Genomic DNA, 8498 nt, shown 5'->3' on the forward strand with positions numbered 1-8498 from the left:
GTAAATATGAAAAAGTACTCAGCTCCAGTGATGACTATATTAGCACATCAAAACCACAATGGAATAGCACTGTATTCCTGTCAAGTGCAAAAAATGTAAACTGTCTGAGAATACAAGCTTCCCAGGCAAATTCTCATGCTGTTTGGTGGGTGTGAAAACTGGTACAACCACTTTAGAGAGCAATTTCACACTATCTAGTAAATGTGAAGCAGCAGCTTAGCTGTAAGAGAGCAATTCAAACCCAGTTACAGGCCCTAGGGAAACTCACATGTGTAAAAGCAGGTATGTGTAAATCTTCATTGCAGCATGGTTTATAAGAAAACTTAGTACTTCTTATTAAGAAAATGGATGAATAAAGTGTATTTATATGACAGGATATTACATAGCAATTAAAATAAATAAATTGGAGCAACATCTGTCAACAAATTTTCTTTTTGTTGTTGTTTATTTTTTGTCTCTTAGGGCCGCACCCGTGGCATAAGGATGTTCCCAGGCTAGGGGTCGAATTGGAGCTGCAGCTGCTGGCCTATGCCAGAGCCACAGCAACCCAAGAGCTGAGCCATGTACGTGACGTACACCACAGGTCACTGCAACACCAGATCCTTAACCCACTGAGCAAGGCCAGGGATCAAACCTGCGTCCTCATGGATGCTAGTTGGGTTCATTAACCACTGAGCCATGACGGGAATTCCAAGAATAGATTTTTAAAGTGAGTGTTAAATGTATAAAACAAATGCAAAAATACATAAATAGAGGGGTAAAAATATGCAATTTTATAAAAGAAAAGAATGAAATGTTATTTCCAGTTTATGAATGTCTGACATATCATAGTAATATAAACATATGAATAGGAATGATACCAATTTAAGAGGAAGGATCTATCTGGGGAGAGGGTAAGAACAATGAGGGGCACAGAGAGGGATTCAACTTTTATCTCTAGCATTTTATTCTAAGAAGTATGGCAAAATGTTGACTTAAGTTAGAGAACAAAATAAAATAAGCATTTGTTATCTTATAATTTTCAGTCTTTTGTTTAAATAAGGTGAAAAAAAGAATTAAGAAGACAGAGTTTGGGAAATGAACACATTTTGCATATACAACAGCCAATAGCACCTGCTGACAACTGGCAATTTGAATGGAACAAAATGAGGCAGCTGTTTGGAAGCAGAATCTGTTATACCATGGGAATTATCTAGGGCTTTTACTTGAGTTTTGCCTCATTAGCAGTCATCTCTATCACTCATTATAAAGACTAAATCTCCACACAAAATTACAGTGCAATTAAAAGAGAAGCATAGATGACAGAGGTAGGGCTATTCCTTGGAAATGGAACATTTTCGTGTGCTGGGTGCTCAGAAAAGGGAGGGGTGGCTGAATTCCCTGGAGCACAGGGTTCACGGGCATCTCACGAGCTTGCCCGCAGTCTTCTCCCATTGCTTCTAAGATTCAATTGCCCAAGTTTGCTTTGAAAGGTGGAAAAATCATCTGTCATTCTTTAGGACAACTTTACCCAGGCTATGCCATGAGCTATTTCAGGGGATTGGGGGCACGTGGGAAAGCAAGAAGACAGGGTGGCTCTACCAGTCCCTTAGATGGCCTCACACCCTCCCTGAAGCTGCTGGGCATATTTCTGCCTAGGTGAACAGTTTGCTGTGTCACAGGTGCTGGGAATAAGTCTGCTCAGTGACATGCATGGCACACATTGGGGGCCATGGTGTCTGTGTGTGTATCTGATGGGCAAGTAATTATATGCAGTTTCACATAAAGGGAGACAGATAGAAACCTTTGAGATTAATTTCTACTGTCAGCAGCTTTAGAGATGAGATCTATCCCATTACATCTGTTTCTGTTCTAATTTAGGACAGTCCTGGAGATAATTTCATCTGATGGGAGAAGACTGTTTTTAAATATAGAAATGTAATTTCAGAATATTTAAAACAAAAAGAGCCCAAAATTGCTACAGTATCATATACATACACACATAAACACATATTGGTAATTTTATATTTAAATATATATTTCCTTCCACATTTAAATTGTTAGTCACTCGGTATCATATGCTCATGGCAGAGGCTATAAGGCTGTATTTTGCTATAACCGATCAGGACCTACTATTTAAAACGTGATAATGTTAATGGTAAAAATAGAGCCATTTAATGGTGGGGTAGGGATTCTTCTGGTATTCAACTGTCATTTCATTGAACAATTATTTTCACCATAAGGGCTTCTTGAGTTTATTAGGTATTATTGCTTATGGTAGCTGACTGTGATTAAGATGACAGATTGGTTTCTCTTGAAAGAAATAGATACCCACTGATAATGAAATATGTGGAGATGTAATTATGGTCCTAACCTTAATTTAGCTTTATCATTTTAATTGTCTGAGGTAATATGATCCAATTTGACAAAAACCAACCAGATTTCCTTAAAACAGAAACATGACTCTACAGGTGTAATAGGGACAGCCACTGAGGCACCTTTCCCATTGAGAGCTAAGTGAAATGGTTTTCAACACACCCTCCAGGGATGGGGGAGTCTCACATCATCCTAAACTCTTTTCTGGGGTTCTGCTAGACAGTTTCTTAATGGGGACCCAGCTGCCATGTCCTTTGTCCTTAAGTTTCCAGAGCAGACTTTTTTTTTAATTTTTATTTTTTTCCACTGTACAGCATGGGGACCAAGTTACACATACATGTATACATAATTTTCCCTCGCATTGTTGCGTTATGATGTAAGTATCTAGACATAGTTCTCAATGCTACACAGCAGGATCTCATTGTAGAGAGCAGACTTCTGAGGAACAATATCTAGGCCTTCTCTACCCCTCAGTCACTTACTCCTTCCCAATAAAGAAGAAGGGGAGTATATAAAAGGACCTGGGGGACTGGGGAAAGCTCTGTCCATTATGGATTCTCTCTCCTAGGAGACCTATCCTTGGAACATTCCCATTCCTTCTTTCTCCATGTGGCCAAACTCACGAGGGATGGCGTTGTCCCACCAGGAGGCTGGCCAACAGCTCTGGACTAGTGAATTTAATCCAAGGGGTAGAATATTACAAAAACTGATTGTAGCTACAGATCAAGTGAATGTCTCTTCAATTTAGCTTCATCAGCTACAAAGAAGATGGACCGTGCTTAAACTCTTTGACTTCAGTACCTATTTTCCACTGGGTCAGAAGTCAGAGAGGTAGATGGGGGTTATATTTATTCCTATCCTTAGTCCATGGACCAGGAAATGTTGAAAACCATGAGAGCATCATTTAGAGACCATAAGGACAGGCTGGGGGCTGAATTTTTAGGTGGGACCAAAATAGAACGTTTTAATGCTTTAGTGAGGATGGGTCTTTGACATCTTTGAACTTTCTGTCTTACAGCTACATCGTGATTTGTGAGACAGTAATGTGACTGACCAATAACAGGACTGCCTGGGGAGGCAGACCACAGCATTCTCTCCCAGCAGCTGACTTGGACAGGACAGATGCAGCCATGGCAGCAATCAAATTATGCAGAAAAGCCTTTTTAGACTGTGTCTTGAGCCAAATCTCTTACCATTCCTCCAAACATCCATTGGCTGAATCATACTGCCTTTTATTTTTCCCTTGGTCAAACCAAATATATTCTTGTTTCAGGTTCTTTGCACATGCTGTTCCCTCTACCGGAAATATATCCCCAGTGATATTTGTTTCCCTGGTTTCCTTGCTTCATTTAAGTCCCTCTTCAAATACCACCTTCCAAGAGGGGCTCTTTTTCTCATATATTATCTTATGCTAAAATAGCACAAGCCCTTCCCAGTTCCTATTCTCCTTTCCCTGCTTTATTTTTCCTTATAAGTTCCTGATTCTCAGATACTGTATTTTATATGCACTTTAATTCAATATATATGCATTACCTGTTTATATTACTAGACTATTAGGCCCATGAGGAGAGGACCTGTCTCACTGACCACTGTTGACCCAGAGCCTAGTGGCCCAGTGTGTGCTTAATAAATAAAACAATGGAGTTGTTTTATTTTCAATAGAATTACCTTGTTTTTCCTTCTTTTTTCTTTCTCTTATTCTGACAATAAACCAAAGCATGCTGTTCAAATCGTTTAACTCTTCCCTAATCAAACTGATTTCTGCAGTGCCAGTCTGTTTTTTTTTTTTTTTTTTTTTTTTTTTTTAGCTTTCCATGGCTGCATCCACGGCATATGGAAGTTCCCAGGCTAGGGGTTGAATAGGAGCTACAGCTGCCAGCCTACACCACAGCCACAGCAACACCAGATCCAAGCCACATATGTGACCCACACCACAGCTTGCCTCAACGCTTGATCATTAACCCACAGAGCAAGCTCAGGGATCCTGAACCTGCGTCCTCATGGATACTAGTCGGGTTCATTCCACTGAGCCACAATGGAAACTACCTCAAGACTTTTTTAGGTAACTCTTTGGCTTTGGATTAATGATACTTTCCAAGAAAATAGAGTATTTCCTATTTAGTAAATTTTCTATTGCTTATTTGTTCATTCATTTTTGTGAGTGAAGCCACAGACTCTCCAGAATCCAAAATGGTGGTCACAGATGATATTACTAATAAATCAGAGTTAATGTGTAAATCTAAGTTTTGAGTGTGTGGAGAGGAAGGTGATTGTCAGTGTGAGGATGAGTCACAGGACTGAAGGAGCCCAGATCCTCTACCCTTGACCTTTATGCAGTTGTAATAAAGATTGGAAATATGTGTCAGCTAGTATGTTGCCACTGTCTGATGCCTTTCACTTAGCAATATAAAGGCCAGTTCTAATAATATTCAATATTTTAATAATTTTTGATATTCTACACTGAAAACTGCCTTTTGATCTGCAGAGACCTGGACAGCTGAAGAACTAGCTGAGAAACATTCTTCAAAAGGACAAAAAAAAAAAAAAAATGAATCATACCCACCACTGTCCAAATATTCTGCATACTGAAGCACTGCCTGTTTTGAGTTGAGGCTTTCCTGTGATCGAAACCTTTTCCTGGCCACATTGATCTTGATTTCGTTCAAGGTAAACCACAGCAAGCTACATACTAAGGCCAGGTATCTTACTGAAAATCATGCCAGTTTTTAAAAATATGTACAGCTGCAGAAGCTCATATTAAGCAGTTGCAAACTGCCAAAGAGAAAAATATAGCCAAGACCACACTAACTAAAGCACCGAAGACTGGCCTTGGGAACGGCCTCACTCCATTTATTCTCAGGAGCCCCATATACCTGGACTTCTCCATTCTTCAAGGATACTGGCCATGCATCAATGCGCTGCACCATTTTAGGGCCATATAAATAACAACCCTCTTTTCTCTTTTTGAGTTCTGAACCAACTCTGAAATTAGACATTGGGGTAAGATAAAAGGAGAGCTATTACCCACTTTATTAGGGATATAATTAAATTAGAAAGCGAATGTTGGAATTAGAGTCAAAATCAGGCTTTGAGTATTTCTCCAAATTACACCTCTTTCCCCCAGATCTCTGCTCTGTGTAGCAGCCATGGTCTCAGAAGAAAATTAAGTTATTTAAATAAGGTCTAATATAGGAACTACTTAGTAGCCCATGGCCAAGGCATAGGAATGCTTACAAATCATGGACTGGTCCACAACAGAGTAAGAGGGGGAGGCCCACAATTGTGAACCGAAGGGAAGGCAGTAGGAAGCAGGCCATAGGAGATGAGTTCTCTGGTTTAGCTGATCCAGCTATAAAATATGCAGAGCAGTACCAGTGTTTTAATTTCCTTCTGTCTAATACCTATATCGATTTCAACACTGGTTGAGAACTTGGAGGGGAGGGGATTAGTGTTATTCATTATCCATCTCACTACCAGCAAAATTTCCCCAGCTTCCCCTGGGGCTGAGTTTCCACTTCCAATAATTTTCTTTTTTCTTTTTTGATGAAACTTTTTTGCCAATCTGTCGAATTATCATTGTGCAATATTATGTCACCCTAGATGTATTTCCCAATCAATAACTCTTCTTGATTCCTAAGGTTAAGGGCAGAGGTGTGGACACTTAAAGTCATTATGTCGGTTTGTTTGAGAGCTCTTACCGAAGACTTATAGAGAAGGAAGGAGTTATAGTTCAAAAGCACAAATTAGAATCAAATATGACACTTAAGATGTTACATATATATTAGTTGTATATTAAAATCACTATGCCTAAACAATTCTTCAGCTACTATAAGCCATATATATCTATAATTTCATCAATAATATATTGCTATTTTATGTGTCTATACAGTGCTTTTTTAAAGTTCTCTGTTCTCTTATTTTTCTTTAAACCAAATTCATTGCATTTTGCTTTATATAGCAATTTGACAAATGCTTTATTCTGTCTTTCTTTTTATAGTATACCTGCTTTTAATATGTAGCTGAACCATCAAAATATTTCCTTCAGGAAGTTTATGCCTTTATAAAGAGAATTATGGTGCCAATTATTAACTTCTAGCTATACTAGAAAAAATTATGTGGCTATTAAGTCTTTGAAATACAACTAGTGTCAGGCAATCAGGTATGTCAGCTTCTCTGTGAACTAACTCCAGTTTACAGATCGCTCAGTCATTTGTCTAAGACCATGAAACTCATAAGTGATAAATTTGGAATTTGAAAAAGTCATTCCTATGGAGTTTTCTGGTGGCCTAGAAGTAAGGATTTGGCATTATCACTGCTATGGTGCAGGTTCGATCTGCGGCCAAGTAACTTCCACATGCAGTAGGGGAAGCCAAAAAAAAAAAGTCATTCCTGGATTTTATAACTTAATAAGTTAGTATGATGGTCATTCAGTACAAAAACCAAGCAGCATATTTAGCTATATGGCATGTGGGGAAAAAAATAAAAGGTAGCTCAGTGTCTCACAAATCTAAAAAATTGAAAAATAATATTATTGCAGATCCAAGTATCAGATTGAACCCACAACCTCATGGTTCCTAGTCAGATTCGTTAACCATTGAGCCATGACGGGAACTCCCCAAACATTTTTTTAAGATGTCAAAAATCTTTAATGACTCTTACATAATATTTTCATATTTTTTCACAACCCAAAACTGAAGGAATTGCTTTGAGTTTAATTATTCAACCCATGCATAGTTCATTTTAACAGTCACTAGCTATTGTAGATGGAATGATTTTTGATGCTCACACACTAGATAGCTATGAACCAGATGCTTTTTTTAATGGCTAGATGGTTTGACAATATTTGAAAAATGAAAATGACTACCAAGAAAAACCTTCACTGTCATCTTTATTTCTTTGTCTAAGATCAAAATTAACACAAATTTTTGTAAATTCTTATAGGTACTCTCAAAGCCTTATGGATCTAGCCTAAGACCATCTGAGCTGAACAGATCCAATCAGTCAGTGCAGGAACAGTCTAGACATTAAAGGATTATATTTTATATTTATTTGTATACCGAGAATAAACCATAAAACCTAGATGATACTTTTCACCAAGAAAATTACCTAAATTTTTGTGTTGCTGCCATGTAGCTTGCTTTATTTTGTAAGGCAAATTTCCCATAACTATAAATGCAGAGGCTTATGCAGTTATCTAGCAATCTAATAAAATAAATCTGCTTTGGCTTCAATCTTATGGACTGGTTTCCAGGACCTTATTATTACAGGAAAATTATATGGCTCTTCTCTTTGTTTTGGCACTGGTGAAAAAGAGCACAATGATGGTGACTTTGTGACCCTTTCAGAAATATAATCACTGTTCATTTTTTTATGAAGTAAGTAATTCATGGACAAAATCCTTATTCTGCTTTTGACATAATAATATTTGTGTACTTCATTTTCCCAGATTAAAAAAATAATAATTCAACGGTACTTGGAATAGAGACATTCTCATAGAAATAAGCCGAGCTGATTGTTTTTGGAAAGAGGGCCTCCTCAGTAAAGCTGGGGATAAATGTCACCCAGGAAATGACAAGTAGTTTGATTTTAGTTACTCAAACAGATCTTTGTTCTCTGTGTTTCTCTTCCTGGACACCATAATATAAACCTAGAACTTGTGTATTTTCAAATACGTAGTGTTTTTATATTAGAAAACCCTAGTCTTTGTACAGACTTCTTTATTTATAAGTAGAAAGGCACAATGTTATTTACAGGATGCATATAGACATTAAAAGAACAGAAACTCATTTTTGTAGAGGGTAAATATTTGAGATATTGAATGCAATGGGATATTACAGCAAAAGCCTTTGAAGACTTTTCCTTGTAATAGCGACCATTCTATTCTGCTATTAGAAACTGCCTTTTTTTTTTTTTTTTTTTTTTTTTTTTTTTTTTTTTTTTTCTTTCTGCTATTAGAAAAAAAAAAAAAAAAAAAAAAAAAAAAAAAAAAAAAAAAAAAACTGCCTTTTATTCCTATTTTTATTAAAGTGTCTTTTTCTTTCTGAATTCCTTACCAAAATGGGTAAGATTAATTAATTAAAAGATACATCTTTATACTTGGAATACAAAGGAATGGCATTTAAAGATAGTAACACTTGAAGTAA

At 37.1% G+C, this 8498-nt stretch overlaps 1 long non-coding RNA gene across 3 annotated transcripts in view; it reads left to right on the plus strand.

Moving 5' to 3' along the window:
• The window catches only part of LOC106504728, a 211556-nt gene extending 203307 nt beyond the window's left edge, over positions 1 to 8249 (plus strand). For 2 of the 3 annotated variants that reach the window (XR_002346805.1, XR_002346806.1), the window contains exon 4: positions 3374 to 4014. This is a non-coding gene — a long non-coding RNA (uncharacterized LOC106504728). Of the gene's footprint in view, positions 1 to 3373; positions 4015 to 4840 lie in introns of those variants that run through there. The other variant, XR_002346807.1, reaches the window with a different exon arrangement.

This window comes from Sus scrofa, chromosome 8, assembly GCF_000003025.6.
Source record: "Sus scrofa isolate TJ Tabasco breed Duroc chromosome 8, Sscrofa11.1, whole genome shotgun sequence".
In the NCBI taxonomy this organism is placed as follows: Eukaryota; Metazoa; Chordata; class Mammalia; order Artiodactyla; family Suidae; genus Sus; species Sus scrofa.